At 41.4% G+C, this 15,998-nt stretch overlaps 1 protein-coding gene and 1 pseudogene across 3 annotated transcripts in view; one reads left to right on the forward strand and one right to left on the reverse strand.

Annotated features, from left to right (window-relative positions):
• Positions 1-15,998, reverse strand: part of GABRG3 (gamma-aminobutyric acid type A receptor subunit gamma3) — a 566,182-nt gene that overhangs the window by 320,857 nt on the left and 229,327 nt on the right. The window contains exons 1-2 of one of the 3 annotated variants that reach the window (XM_054666870.2): positions 1,551-1,654; positions 1,089-1,190 (exon numbers count right to left, since the gene is read on the reverse strand). The exons of 1 other annotated variant lie outside the window; for it this stretch is intronic. The gene's annotated coding sequence lies outside the window, so the exon portion shown is untranslated. Of the gene's footprint in view, positions 1-1,088; positions 1,191-1,495; positions 1,655-15,998 lie in introns of those variants that run through there. One more of the 3 variants, XM_063794054.1, reaches the window with a different exon arrangement.
• On the forward strand, positions 7,277-7,907 carry LOC129137130 (dual specificity protein phosphatase 3-like; annotated as a pseudogene).

Here is a 15,998-nt window from a genome sequence, read left to right on the forward strand (position 1 = left end):
CTAATTATAGGTAACAACACGCACATATTCACCAGTGCCCAAAGAACTACTTGGAAGGAGAGGACATGGCTTAGTCGAATCCATCCCTGGGACTACAAAGGCACAGCAAAGCTTACTGACATCACACAGGGTCACTGCCCACATTCATCCAGCACAAACTGGTCATGGCATGACCCACACCCCTGACTCGAGCAATCAGAATGCCCTGGTCTTCATCCTGTCATTCATACCTGAGAAATGGACTTCAAGCCTCCCATGCAAGTTTTGCAAATGTGTTTAATAACAGGTTCAGCTAAGAAGAGGAAAACTGAGCCTTTGCCATCCTAAGACAAAGGGGTCTTAGGATCCTTGCAATGTTCAGGAAGAGGTTAGAACAATCTATTAAGGTTAGACATAGAGCCTAAATTGGGTCAGAGCTTGCAGACAGTGTAACTGCAGGGTAGCATAGATAATGTTAAATGGCAAGAATGGGGTGCATCTGGGAGAGCCCTTCCTTCTCTCCAATCCTGGCCCTTAGGAAATGCACTGGAAAGTACATGAGGAGGGCTTGCCAAGGCAGATATAACATGTTTTTGAGGGCAGCAAAGTCAGAGCACCCAACAGTTATCAAGAGAAAGAGAAGCCAGGGAGTTCAGGGGCTGTGGGGGCAAGGGGCCCTCATCACCCTGCCAAGAGCCTCCCTGACTCCTCTTCCTCCTTCAGAGTTCTCACTTCCCCCTGCAAGGAGTTATCTAAAACATGCCAGCTGCTTCTTTTTAAAGGCATATTGGAGGAATATGACATAGAGTAAAAATTAGCTAAGAAACTGGCAGACTTATCTAGGACAAAAGAAAAAGAAATGAAGGCCATGGAAAGAAATGCAAAACACAAATCTGCAATCTGGCCATCCTCGTAGTGTGTGTGCATTTACACAATACCAGTGACGATACTAATAGCCATAGGGTTCCATGCAACTCATTTTAATAGCTAATGACAGGATTTGGACCTTTTGGATTTTGCTATGTTTCAGTTTGTTTTTCGAAGAACAGACTGGCAGAGAAGGAGCTTTACTCTCCCTGAAGCTCTCCAAAGAAGGAGATGAGTCTCACCTCACCAGCAGGGCCTGCACAAACGCTCAACACCTTGCAATGTTGTTTCAATACCAGTGACCAGGATTCTCAAAGGCTATTTGATGAAATGAGTCAAGCTTCCTACCAAAAAAAAAAAAAAAAAAATGTGGATGTGAGAGTTTCAGTTAGATTTATGGCTAAATTTGTTTAGAAATTTTTGAATTAAAGAAGTTAGTTAAGAAGATGAGGAACCTGCATTTAACCTTCTAATTCATTTAGAAATATATAGAAAAAAATGTATAGAAAGTATACAGAATTTTTTTTTAATAACAAGATTCAGCTTTTTCCTTCATATGTAGTTTACCCAAAACTGAAAAGTTAAGTCAGGGGCTATCGCCCTAAATGCCTACACTGTTTTTGTTTGAGTATTTAACCGTAAACCTTGCCTTTAGGAAAAGGGACCAGGGCTCAGGAGGAGAGGAGGATCTGTCCCCAGCATACCCGACGCGGCCATCATGGCCATTACAGGGGCCTTGTTGGCATCTCATGGCCATCTCCTTAAGTAAGTAGCCTTGCATCTAATCAGAATGTTCATTTCACATTCCGTGGTTAAAAACACTGCTGTTGCTATGACTACCATTACTAGATAACTGGCAACCCCCACCTGTTTAACAATGCCTTTTGTCTTCACAGCAACCCTATAGACTGAATCCTGACATTGAGCCCATCAGAGGTAAGTTGGCTCCGAGAGGCGAGGTGACTTCTCCAGATTGCCTCAGTTAGCAAGACTGAGACTCAATCACACATCTTAGCGAAGCCAAAGTCTGTGATTTTACCTGCTAAAAAATGCTGCTCTACTTCACCAAATCAATGGTCAATAATAGACTGTTTCCTTGGAAGCACTCCATAATAAACTTTGGAAACTCTGAGTTTCCCCCTTCGCTGAAACTCACCTCCAATCCCAGGTTGCAAACAAGCAAACACACCCACTCCACGTTCCTGCCTGTGCAGCTTTCACCACAAGTGTGGAGCTGAATATGTGGAGCAGTGGAGTTTGAAGGCCAGTACAGTGGTGAAACATTACATGGTTGAAACAAAGTTCCAAAAGGTGCTCACCGTCTGAGCTTTGGAAATATAACTTCATGGGAATGATTTCCTTTAAGAAGCTCTGTGCATAAGTGTTACAGTTTATGGGAGGCCGCTGTTTTGGATGAGCCCCTGCACCAGGCCCCAGCATCTCAGAACAAACCAGGATGGCCTCACTCATGTTCCACATAATCCAACTGAACTTTGAAACAGGCCAGTTTTCAAAAATCCCCAAGAGGTTCTAGTTTATCTGAGTTAATGTAATAACGAAGTCTCCTGTGTTTTAACGCTATGAGGAAAGTAACTGAAATGACCAGTCCACTCTTTGCTCCCTGTTTCTGCTTTCTTCAGCCCTTTTGTGCCTAGGAAGCCAACCTCATCAGCTCATTTCATCTGAACACTTACTCTGTTTTACAGAATGAGGAGCTTCTCAATTCTAGAATTGCAAATACAAGCCAATTAATCTTTAAACTAAATTGGTGGTAATTCTATTTTGACATAACCATGAAAAGAAGCTGAAATTATGTGAAGCCTCTCACTGGTGGTGACTAGTTGTCTCTTGTCCCACACCAGGCAGTTGTACTTCTCCTCCTTTTTGTCACTGAGGAGTTTTAGATGCCTCCTCCCCTAGTGGTCCTTAGTCACATCTCTAAGCTAAACATGTACCTTCAGACATTTGGCCCAAATACATTTTTTTATGTAATACAGCACTAGAGTTAGACTGAAGTAAAGAGAGTGTACAACTAGAGAGGAATTGTTAAAGTATGAATGGCCAGGAGACATTGGAGAGGGGATGGATAAACACAATGTGGCATGTGGTATATCTATACAGTAGAATATTATTCAGCCTTCAAAAGGAAGAACCTTCTGACACATGCAACAACATGGATGAGCCTTGAGGACATGATGCTGAGTAAAGTAAGTCAGTCACAAAAGGACAAATACCATAAGACTCCACTGGTATGAGATCCCTAGAATGACCCCAGAATGGTCAAAGTCATAGAGACTGAAAGGAGAACAGTTGTTGCCAAGGTCAGGGGGAGGGAAAGGGAGTTAGTGTTTCGTGAGTACAAAGTTTCAGTGTGGGAAGATGAAAAGGTCCTAGAGATGGGCGGTGGTGATGGTTGTACGACAACGTGAATGTGCTTCACACTAGTGAATGGTCCCATGAAAATGGCCAAGATGGTACGGTGGATGTGTATTCCACCACAAAATAATAAGCATAAGGATTTTCTTTAAAATCTCATTCGGACAGAAGAAAATGACATCTCAAAAAATAATCGTGTAAAAGATTTCCTAAAAGAAACTTACCCCATAACTAGGGCTTCAGTTAAAAATTATTTCCCCAAATACTGAATGGATATGCTGTAAACAAAGCCAAGATTTCAACTATCATTTAAGCCTACTGAAACTGAGGTGAAGAACTGAGGAAGCTGGGCCAAATATCAGCTACTTGATCATTTAAATGCCTTATAATTGAGCTGAAGCACCTGGAGCGATGCCAGATTCCTGAGTCCCTGTCAGTAGATTACATGTATGCCACTGTTTGTCCCTCAGACACTACTGCTTCTGTAATCACTTGTCTTCCCCTTTAGGTCCTGGGAAGACAGGTGTATACAGTTACACTGATTTGTTTTCTCTAGACTTGACATCAGCTTGAAAACAACTGCAGTTTATATACCAATTTTCCTTTCATCCCTTGGGTCTAGCCACCATAGCCTCTGCTCTGTTTTTCAAAGGAAACAGAGCCAACACTGAAGGGATATTTTAAGAAATTCTTCTTCACTGCAGCTGGGTCGGCCTCCAGGCTCTTACAGATGACCCTCGAGTGATCTGCAACAGCAAATAAGAACTAGTTTCTCAGGGGCTGGGCATGGTAACTCATCTAGAAATAAGTTAGATGTGGTTCCATCCTCTAGGAGAATATACTCAATGTAGTAGTTTTTGCAGATAAATGATAGTAATTCATGCAAGCTCATGAATATATAGTAAGTCCTGAAGAAAAGCAAAAAAGCACAATTCTAGGTGGGAGGATGGAACTGGCTCCACAGAGAGGTGGACTTGGATGTGGATAACTTTTATCACACTGCACAGAATGCTTAGGGGTGGTTAGCAGGCTAGTCTAGCTAGCCTCAAAAAAGTTGTGATTCTAAATTGTACTATCAATTCAGTAAAAGGAAAACCATTTTAGCTTAAGCTGTTAGTCATTTTGCAATGTATCTGTGTATAGCTGCAGAGCAATAGTCCTCAAACTTAATTCAGCATGACTATAATATAAAAGCATACATTTTTAAAAACTGTATCTGGTTTAGAAGTATTTAAATTCAGTTACTCTAAAGTGTATTTGTTTTTAGGATGGGGCGGCTCCACACTTCACGGATTATTTGTTTCCTAAGCAGTCCTTCTCTCTTACATCAAACGTCTTGTTGTCTTGTTGATTCCATTGTAAATGGCTTCACAGTTCCTGTTGAATGTTTCATTTCTATAATAATGTTTTGTAGGTTGTTAAATAATAAATCATGGCGCTGCTTCTGTGATCTAGCAACAGAGTGGATAAGAGCAGGAAATCTAGAGGCAGATCCACTCCTGGAGGGCCTTGGGTGGGATCCAGGACACACTCGTGTGATGAGGACATTCAAGATGCTGGCCTGCCAAGCAGTGGTGTTTCCTCATTGGTTCATTCCTTTCCACGTCTTTTTCTACCTCTAGCTCCTACAATGACAAAAATCTACTCCCTTACAGGCTAAGACATGCTCTGATAATTCTGATATTTCTCTACCCCCTCTTTTATTTCTAAACTTTCTGGAAAATAGTAAAAATGGTCCTTAAGGAGACACCTTAATAGTGTATCTTCTAAGAAATTTGGAGAGACCTATGTAGAGAGGAAATGGAGAAAATATTTCCCGGAAACAGGCCTTCTGGTCTACTCTAACAACCCTTGTCAAGCAAAATGCTCACACAGCGCCAGCCCACTTGGCTCCTCCCAGTGGCGGCTGTGTCCCCAAAGGGGCCTCCTCAAATCTTCATGGGGTGTTCTTTTCAGAGCTGTGGGAACACCACACCTCCCACCCTGCTGACACTTGACTTCCAAAATGGCAGTGTTTAAACATTCAACACAAACCATCACTGAGTGCATGTTCTGCTGTCTGCATGCACTCTGAGAATACACACTAGTCTCCATTTATCAGGGGCAGTAGACGTGGTGTTTGTCAGGGTAGGCAATGCTCTGGAAGTGCAATTGTGTATCAATTTGGGGTTGTCATGTGAGCACGCGTGTGTGCATGTGTATGTGTGTGCACGGTGTGCGTGTGTGATGGAAAGAGAATGCACACACTGCAGGCAGCTCAAAGCCAGGAGGACAATAGCAGGATATGCCCTTGAAAACTACATGAGTCAAAAGGAGAAAATCTCCCACGTGCAGGAAAACGTGTTCATGAATACTCATCTAAACTCACTTATTTTAGCATCTGTAAAACAGAGACTGTGCATATGGTCTGAAATACAGAGATAAAAGTTCCAAAGGAGTTACAGGTGTTCTTGGTGCTGAGGAGGAATGGGGGCCCTTTTCTCTGAGGTGGCTGCCTGTCCACATTCACCCGACCCTTGGAGGTCCCTTCAAAGGAAGGCCACCTCCTTTGGAAGCTTTCAGCATCCTGCTTCAACATCCCATAGTTATGGTCCAAACTGTGTCCCCCCAAATTCATATGTTGAAATCCTAACCCCCAAAGTGACTGATTTTGGAGGTGAAGCCCTTAAAAAGGTAACCTGGGTTAAATGAGGTCATCAGGGTGGGCCCTGACCCTATATAACTGATGTCCTTATGAGAAGGAGATCGGGACACACAGACGGACACCAGGGATGCACGTGCAGAGGAAAGACCGTGTGAGGACACAGCAGGAAGGTGGCTGTCTGCAGGCCAAGGAGAGAGGTCTCAGAAGACACCAAACTGGCTGACATCTTGATCTTGGACTTCCTGCCTCCAGCACTGTGAAACAGGAGATGTGTGCTGTTTGAGCCCCCAGTCTGTGGCATTCTCTTACAGCTGCCCCAGCCACCAGCAAATTCCCCTTCCTAGGGTTCCTGTGGCCTCGCTCTGGTGGCCTCTAGAGACAGCTGCCCTGTATAAGACCAGGGAGGCCCACCCACCTGGGCACAGCCCAGCACCCAAGGGAATGGGCTCATGTGTGGTGCCCCTGCTGGGTACTGGGACCTTTCCTTGTCTTGAGGGCAGCCCTGACCCAGGTTTCTGGCCTCAGAGACATCTTCCTCTTACATTGCTTGCATAGACCAAAACTGTTAAGAAGCACTGGCCGGGCCGAGATAGCGCCACTGCACTCCAGCCTGGGCAACAGAAGAAGAGTCCATCTCAAAAAAAAAAAAAAGAAAGAAAGAAAGAAAAGAAAAGAAAGAAGGAAGGAAGGAAGGAAAGAAAGAAAGAAAGAAAGAAAGCATTTCCCAGTGCTTAAGAACACTGCTTCCCATTGCCCAGAAAGGGGCCATCATCTGCGTGCTGCTCAGAACCACTCTTCGTTTGGCCTGGCTGGCCTGAACTCCTTCTTTGGATGACAGGACTCTCCATTCTGTTTTGGACAGCAAGTGGGTGCTGTGACTGATGGCCAATGATCAGGACAATGATGCAAATGTTCCAAAATCCCTCACAGACACAGATCTCCATTTCAGCCACGGTGAGCTGGGTGTGCCCTGAGCAGCCGTGCTGGCCTCTGTCTCCATTTCCATGTGGGGAGGAAGCATCAGCAACAAGGTCCGCCAGGCTCAGGGAATCAATGGCTCTGTGAACTTGGGTGAGTTTCTTGCCTTCTTTTTTCTTCAGTTTCTTTGTATACAAATGTGAAATTATATGTGTGGCCAGGGTTGCTCTGTAGTGTCCTCCAAAAATTCAGATCAGATTATATTAGTTTCTTTGCATAGAATCCGTATATGACATCCCACTGACCTCAAGATTAATTTCTGGCTCTTAGCAGCACTCATTCATTCATTCACTTAACAAACATTGATCTCCTATGATGTACCAGGCATTATTTTATTTGGTAGGAAAACTTCAGTGAATTAAAAAGGACAAAAGGGCCTGCCAGACTCCCCCTTGCTGGCTCCTGCACAGCATGCCGGGCCCCACTGCTGCCATGACAGGCCCTTTCAAATGCTCCATGGAAGATCTCAGTGACCTGCTCTCAGACAGCAGTGGCTGCTACAGCCTCCCAAGCCAGCCCTGCAATGAGGTCACCCTGATGATTTACATGGGCAACACATCTGTGGATAAGGATATCCCCAAGCTTCAGAAACTGGGCAGTATTCATGCCCTGAATACCACTGAGGGCAGGTCTTTCATGCACATAAACAATGCCAACTTCTCCAAGGACTCTGGCATCACCTACCTGGGCATCAAGGCCAATGAAGTGCAGGAGTTCAACCTCAGCACCTACTTTGAAAGGGCTACAGACTTCACTGACCAGGCCTTGGCTCAAAAGAATGGCCACGTGCTCGACCAGTGCTGGGAAGGTTACAGCCATCTCCAGCTCTAGTTATCATGTACCTCATGATTGCCAGAAGTTGGACATCAAGTCCATCCTGAGTATCATGAGGCAGAACTGTGAGATCAGCCCCAATGATGGGTTCCTGGCTCAGCTTTGCCATCTCAATGACAAACTAGCCAAGGAGGGGAAGGTGAAACCCTGGGGTGCCCCTACCACCTTTGCTCGAGAGGTTCAGTGGGAGAGGCCCTGGTTGAAGGTATCCTGTGACACTGTACCCTGATCCCAGCATCATGAGCCACTTGCCCTCAAGTCTGTCTCAACAAGTCCTGGGCCACTTCCCTACATGAAGCTTGCTAAGGAGGGCATCCTTGCTCCCTGGTTGTCCTGTTTCTGTAACTTATGATGTCTTTTCCCTGAAGTGGGGACTCAGAGAGGGAAGTCCTATAGCCTGCATGATTCTCAGTGGCCAGGGCAGGAGGTCTGCAGAAATGTAAGGCCTGGGATGTAAAGGGCCCCTCATGATTGCCCTTCCCAAACCCTTGGATACTTCCTGAGTGAATACCTCAGCACCAAGAGCGCTAGCAAAGGAGCTGTGCAAACACAGGCTGTTCTCCTTACCACATCTGTGCCCCCCTAGTGTCCCCCACAGTTTTCCACGTGCTGTGCAGAGATATTGCTGTCGCATCATAAGGTCTGAAGCTTGTCCACTGACAATCCATCAGTTGTCAGTGGACAGAACTTTTCACTAGAGGCTGTATTTTAATTATTTCCTTAGGATTAATGGTACCTACACAAAGAAGCCCTTAGGTGGGCAACAAATTTTCCTGAAGGAGTCTCCTAAATTCATAGAGCTTTCAAAATGTGAATCTTTGGAAGGCTTGAGTTCGGAATCCACTGCTTTGGAGTATTTCCCTTGGACCTATCTCAGTCACTTTGTTTGTGAGAAAAGCTATGTCTTGGACATGGTTATATTTTTCCCTTTTAGAAAACAAGGTGTTGAAGTCCAGCCTATTTAAAAACCCCATCATTTGCAAAATTACAAGGGTTTTGTCCTGAATTACAGTGTTGGTGAGCCCAAGGCACTCGTGCTAGGTGCTTTATTTCTTGGTTGCTAGTCCAAGATCAGAAGGAGGAGATAAACCAGTGACACTATAAAGCAACTACACAATCAAGTCTACATAACCACCAGCTAACAACATGATGACAGGATCAAATCTGCACATACTGTTATTAATCTTAAACGTAAATGGACTAAACACCCCACTCAAAAGGCACAGCGTGGCATCTTGGATAAAGAAGCCAAAGCCAATTGTATGCTATCTTCAAGAGACCTCTCACATGCAGTGATACCCATAGGCTCGAAGTAAAGGGATGGAGAAAAATCTATCAGACAAACAGAAAACAAAAAAAGAGCACCGGTTGCTATTCTTATTTCAGACAAAACAGACTAAACCAACAATGATCAAAAGGACAAAGAAGGATATTACCTAATAATAAAGGGTTCCATTCAATAAAAACACTTAACTATCCTAAATATATACGCACCCGGCACTGGAGCACCCAGACTCATAAAACAAGTTTGTAGAGACTAATAAAATCACTTAGATAACTGCACAAAATAATAGTGAAATAATTCAACCCCCAACTGACAGTATTAGACCTATAATCAAGGCAGAATACTAACGAAGATCTCGGGATAAAAATTCGACACTTGATCAAATGGACCTAAAAGACATCTACAGAATACTGCACCCAATAACAGAATATACAGTCTTCTCATATGCACATGCCACATACTCTAACATTTACCATATGCTAAGCCCATAAAGCAATTCTCAACAAATTCCAAAAAACGAAATCATACCAGCCACACTTTCAGACCACAGCACAATAAAAATAGAAATAAGTACCAAGAAAGTCTCTCAAAACCATACCATTAGATGGAAATTAAATAATCTGACCCCGAATGACTTTTGGGTAAAGAAGGAAATTAAGACAGAAATCAAGAAATTCTTTGAAACTAATGAAAACAAAAATACAACATGCCAGATCTCTGGGACACAGCTAAAGCACTGTTAAGAGGAAAGTTTATAGTGCTAAATGTGCACATCAAAAAGTTAGAAAGATCTCAAATTAACAACGTAACATCACACCTAGAGGAACTAGAAAAACAAGAGTAAATAAATTCCAAAGTTAGAAGAAAGGAAATAACCAAAATGAGAGCTGAAGTAAACGAAATGGCTTACAAAAGATCAATAAAAATAAAAGGTGGTTCTTTGAAAGAATAAGTAACATTGACAGACAAGTAGCTAGACTAATTTTTAAAAAGAGAAGATCCAAAAACACACAATCAGAAATGACAAAGGAGACATTACCACCAACCATAAAGAAATTCAAAAAACCCTAAGAGTCTATTATGAACACCTCTATGTACACAAACTAGAAAATCTACAAGAAATTGATAAATTCCTGGAAACATAAAACCTCCCAAGATTGAACCAGGAAGAAACTGAACCTGAATTGACCAATAACAAGTTCCAAAATTGAATCAGTAATTAAAAAAAAAAAAAAATCCTACCAACCGGGAAAAGCCCTGGCCCAAATGAATTCAGAGCTGAATTCTACCAGGTATGTAAAGAATAGTCTATACCAATTCTGTGGAAATTATTCCAAAAAAATCAAGGAGGAAGGATTCCTCCCTAACTCATTCTATGAGGTCAGCATCATTCTGATACCAAAACCAGGCAAAGATACAGCAACAACAACAAAAAGAACACTTCAGGCCAATATACCTGATGAACATAGATGAAAAATCTTCAACAAAATACTAGCAAACTGAATCCAGTAGCACATCAAAAAGCTAATCCTCTACAATCAAGTATGCTTTATTCCTGGGATGCAACATTGCTTCAACATATGCAAATCAATAAATGTGATTCATCACATAAACAGAACTAAAAACAAAAAGCACATGATCATCTCAATAGAGACAGAAAAAAACTTTCTGTAAAATTCAACATCCCTTCTTGTTAAAAATCCTCAACAAACTAGGCATTGAAGGAACATATCTCAAAATAATAACATCCATCTATGACAAATCCACAGCCAAACTCACATCGAATGGGTAAAAGCTGGAAGCAATCCTCTTGAAAACCAGAACAAGACAAGGATACCTTCTCTCGCCACCGCTATTCAACATAGTACTGGAAGTCCTAGATAGAGCAATAAGGCAAGAGAAAGAAATAAAAGGCATAGAAAAAAAGACATACAAATAGGAAGAAAAAAAGTTGAACTATCATTTTCACAGACTATATGATTCTATACCTAGAAAATGCCATCATTTCTGCCCAAAGACTCGTAGATCTAATAAACAACTTCATCAAAGTTTCAGGATACAAAAATCAATGTACAAAAAATCAGTAGCATTTCTACACACCAATAACACTCATGCTGAGAGCCAAATAAAGAATGCAATCTCACTCACAATGGCCACAAAAAGAATGACATATGTAGAAATACAGCTAGACAAGGAGGTGAAAGATCTCTACAATAAGAATTATAAAACACTGGTGAAAGAAATCAGAGATGACACAAATAAATGAAAAAACATTCTATGCTCATGGATGGGAAGAGTCAATATTGTTAAAATGGCTATACTGCCCAAAGCAATTTACAGATTCAATGCCATTTCTATCAAACTACCAATAACATTTTTTTCACAGAATTAGAAAAAACTATTCTAAAATTCATTTGGAACCAAAAAAGAGTCTGAATAGCCAAAGCAATCCTAAGCAAAAAGAACAAAGCTGGAAGCATCAGATATCACTTCAAACTATAGTATAACTCTAAGTAAAGCAGCGTGGTACTGGTACAAAAACATACAGACCAATGCAACAAGTCAGAGAAACCAGAAATAAAGCTGCATACCTACAACCATCTGATCTTCAACAAAGCTGACAATAACAAGCAATAGGGAAAGCGCTCTCTATTCAATAAATGGTGTTAGGATAACTGGCTAGCCACATGCAGAAGATTGAAACTGGACCCCTTTGTTTCACCACATACAAAAATCAACTCAAGATGGATTAAAGACTTAAATGTAAAACCCAAAACTATATAAACTCTAGAAGAAAACCTAAGAAATACTGTACTGGACATGGACTGTGGCAAAGACTTCATGACAAAGACTTGAAAAGCAATTGCGACAAAAATATTGACAAGTGAGACTTAATTAAACTAAAGAGTTTATGCACAGCAAAAGAAACTGTCAACAGAGTAGACAGACAACCTACATAATGGGAGAAAATATTCACAAACTATACACCTGACAAAGGCCTAACTTTCAGAAACTTAAGTTCCTTAATAAGGAACTTAATCAAATCAACAAGAAAAAAACAAACAACTCCATTAAAAAATGTTCAAAGGATATGAACAGACACCTCTCAAAAGAAGACATGCATGCAGCCAACAAGCATATAGAAAAATGCTCAATATCACTACTCTTTAGGGAAATGCAAATCAAAACCACAATGAGATACCACCTCACACCCGTCAGATTGGCTGTTATTAAAAAGTCAAAAAAGTAACAGATGCTGGTGAGGTTGCAAAGAAAAGAGAACACATATACTACTGGGGAATATAAATTAGTTCAGACACTGTAGAGAGCTTTCTGGAGATTTCTCAAAGAACTTAAAACAGACTATAATTCGACCCAACAATCCCATTACTGGGTATAGACCCAAAGAAAAAATAAATCATTCTACCATAAAGAGACAGGCATGTGCATGTTCATCACAGCACTATTCACAATGCCAAAAACATGGAATCAACCTAGATGCTTAACAGTGGACTGGATGAAGAAAAAGTGGTACATACATATCATAGAATACCTGCAGCTATAAAAAAGAATGAAATCATGTCCTTTGCAGCAACATGGATGGAGCTGGAGGCCATTATCCTAAGTGAATTAACTCGGGGACAGAAAACTAAATACTGCGTGTTATCACTTATAAGTGGGAGCTAAACATCGAGTACACATGGACACAAAGAAGGGTACAATCGACACTGGGGCTTACTTGAAAGTGGAGGGTGGAAGGTGAGAATTGAAAAACTACTTGTTGGGTACTATGCTGATTCCTTGGATGACAAAATTATTTGTACACCAAATCCCTGTAACATGCAATTTACCCATGTAAAAAACCTGCACATGTACCCTTTGAACCTAAAATAAAAGTTGGAAAGGTAAAACAGTTCCATATAGATTAAAGACTTAGTGGTAAAAAATTAGAACAATAAATACTTTAGAAGATAACCTAGTAGAAGTACTGTGTAACCGTTAGGAGAGGTATATCCTATTAGTCAAGACAGGATATGTGAGGGGAAACGAACATATTTTACCACATAAAAACTAAAAATTTTGTATGATCATAAAGGAAATGAGAGACTGAGGAAATAACTTCACAAAAATACATAACAGATAAAGAGTAAATGTTCATAATAGTCAAAGAGCAGTTCCTTGATAATAAAACCATATAAAAGAGAAAAGAGGTATATGGGTAAGAATATGATAGGCAATTCACGAAAGATGAATTCAAATGACCAATTAACATAAGAAATAATGCTGAAAGAAGCCAAAAAATGCAAAATAAAGCAATAATATGACACCAGTTTTTCACTGATAAAACTGGAACATCTTAAAATAATGCCAATTGCTGGTGAAGATGTAGGGAAATGGTCACATTTATACAGTGCTGGTGGGAATGTGAATTACCACATCTCTCCTGGAAACCAACCTGCCAATCTATTCAAATGTACAAATGTGCTTCCAGCCAGCAATGCAAATGCCATAAATACCTTCTACAGAGACACATAATATAATACAGACAAAGATGTTTTGTGTACCATTACTTGTAGTGGGGAAAACTGAAAGCGGGTAGCCATTACAAATAATGAATGATTTATGTGTCTGTTGACCTGAAGGATTGACCAAGATGTATTGTTAAGTGAAACAGAAAAAAAATGAATGTATAGAAAAATATCTTTAATAAGAATCTAACCTTACAAAAAGGAAACAAAACATATATATGGGTATATGTCTTTGTATAGGATTATATGATTATAGAGAAATGTATGAAAGGGTATACATTGGGTTACTTCCATTGGTTCTCCTGGAGAAGACAAAAAGTTAGAAGATGGAAGCAGAGAGGAGATGGGGAAAGGAAGTAAAAAGGTGATAGCAAAATGAAAATTGCCAATGAAATGATGCTGAATATACTTGTATGATGGTATTTGTGTTTACATTTTTGCTCTTTTAATGAATTAAACTTACCACAAACTTGTCTATTTTACAGAAATCAGCTCTTAGATTTTCTCTTTCCTGATGTGCAAATTGCTACTTTTAACTTCATGTTTACTCTCTGCCATTCAATTTAGTTTAGTATATTCTGTATCATTTTAAGAACACATAATGTCGCATTTTTATCTGTATCTAAATTATTTACTTTTATATCTACAATTATTTAGAATTATAAGTTCATTATTGTTCCAAGTATAAACAGCACTAAAAGGGGAATAAAAGGATAAAAGACCAGAGACCCACATCCTCTGTGACCTAAACCCCATGTGGCTTGGCTGAAGCCAGCTCCTACACACCCTATAGGGATGCTGTGTAATAGCGCCTCCTCTTTGGACTAATCCAGCTCTCAAGGTGTAAGTGTTACAGCCCCTTAATGGAAATTTCTGCTGCTTCTCCTCAGCTCACACTCCCTCCTCCCTCCCTCTCACTTTCCCTCCCCTATTTCCCTCTGTTTTCCTCCTCATCCTCCTTTTCCTTCTCTTTCTCCCTCTCTTCTCTCTCTCCTCTGTCTTCTTCTCTTTCTCTTCTCTCTCTCTCTGTGAGTCTCTCTCTCTCTCTCTCTCTCACACACACACACACACACACGCACCCCTCACTCCCCATGCCCCACTGGCATCGGATGTTGAGCTCTGTCCACCAACCTCCCTGTGTTCACCTCTGCTGAGTATCTGCTTGTCTAACTCTCTCCCTGACCTGTCCATACTTGAGGAGCGGGAAGCTGTGTCCTGCAGCTATGTATTCTGAGGACTCAGCACACTCCCAGAACTCAACAGGTGCTCAACAGACAATGGTTTCTTTTTAAAGTCTTCTTGAGAAATCAAAGCAGACACCATTAGCCAAGCAGACAAGGGCTAAACACAAATATTCTGCTCTATTTCTTTCCCCAACTCTACATTTGTTTGGATTAATGGAGACTATTCCAGAGGCAGGGCATGGAGAAGGCTGAGTATCTGTACACAGAATGCAGACATGCTGTTCTTTGTGTCTCATGAACTATGGATGAGCTAAAAAGCTGGAGACAGCTCAAAGCAGTCGGGAGGGTAGGCAGCCTCAGTAAAAAATCTGTAGTATAGAAAATCTCGAGGCCTTAAATAAGGACTTCTGTCAGAAGTGAAGACTGTAACCCACAGGTAGCACACCTGGGCTCGAGTCCACCCCGAGGCCAGCTTTTGTGAGTAAAATGTTATTGAGACATCACCATACCCATCACTGCACATAAGTTACAGCTGCTTTCACTGCCTGGCCGTAGTAGGTACCATAGAAATCCGCTGGTCCACACGTCTCAAGGATTTATTATCTAGCCCCTTACAGAAAAACTTTGCCAACTTCCTCCTCTAAGAGGTGAAAAGGGTCACTTTGCCTGTGCCAGAAAATGAGCTCCGTGAAGGAGGGGTCTGTCCCTGCTGTATTCAGTCATGTGTCTGGGGCACCTGGAGAGGCAAGGTTGCACGCAGCACCTAACACACGGAAGGAACAGCCTGCATTCTTGATTCAAAGGCCCACCCAGGAAACACACAGATGATGTTCTCATTTTACTTCACGTAAAACTCCCAAAAGGAAGCATATATTTTAAGAGTGAAGAATGAGAAGGTAGTGTTTCTAATATGGCTCATGGAATTCCTCCTCTGTAATAGACAGAAGATTTAGGGTGAGTGTGACAGCCATGCCTGCCCCCACATAAACTAAATTTAAAGTTAACAGGTCAACAGCTGCACACAGGCAATGTCAGTCAATAAACATTACTGGTCTATACCCACTACAACTTATTTGTTTTAGTGGCCACAGAGCAGCTGGTAAACAATCCTACTTGTTGCTTTGTTTTACTTTTTGTTTGGAAGAGGCAGAGGCGAAGCTTTAGGATTCTGGAAAGAAAGGAAGGAAAGAAGGAAGAGAGGAAGGGAGGGAGAAAGTAAGGGAGGAAGGAAAGGAGAAAGCTAGGAAGAGAGGAATAGAGGGAGGAAGGAAGGGAAAGAGAATGATGACAGGAAAGAGAGAAGGATGACGGGAAAGAGAGAA

This window comes from Pan troglodytes, chromosome 16, assembly GCF_028858775.2.
Source record: "Pan troglodytes isolate AG18354 chromosome 16, NHGRI_mPanTro3-v2.0_pri, whole genome shotgun sequence".
NCBI classification, from domain to species: Eukaryota; Metazoa; Chordata; class Mammalia; order Primates; family Hominidae; genus Pan; species Pan troglodytes.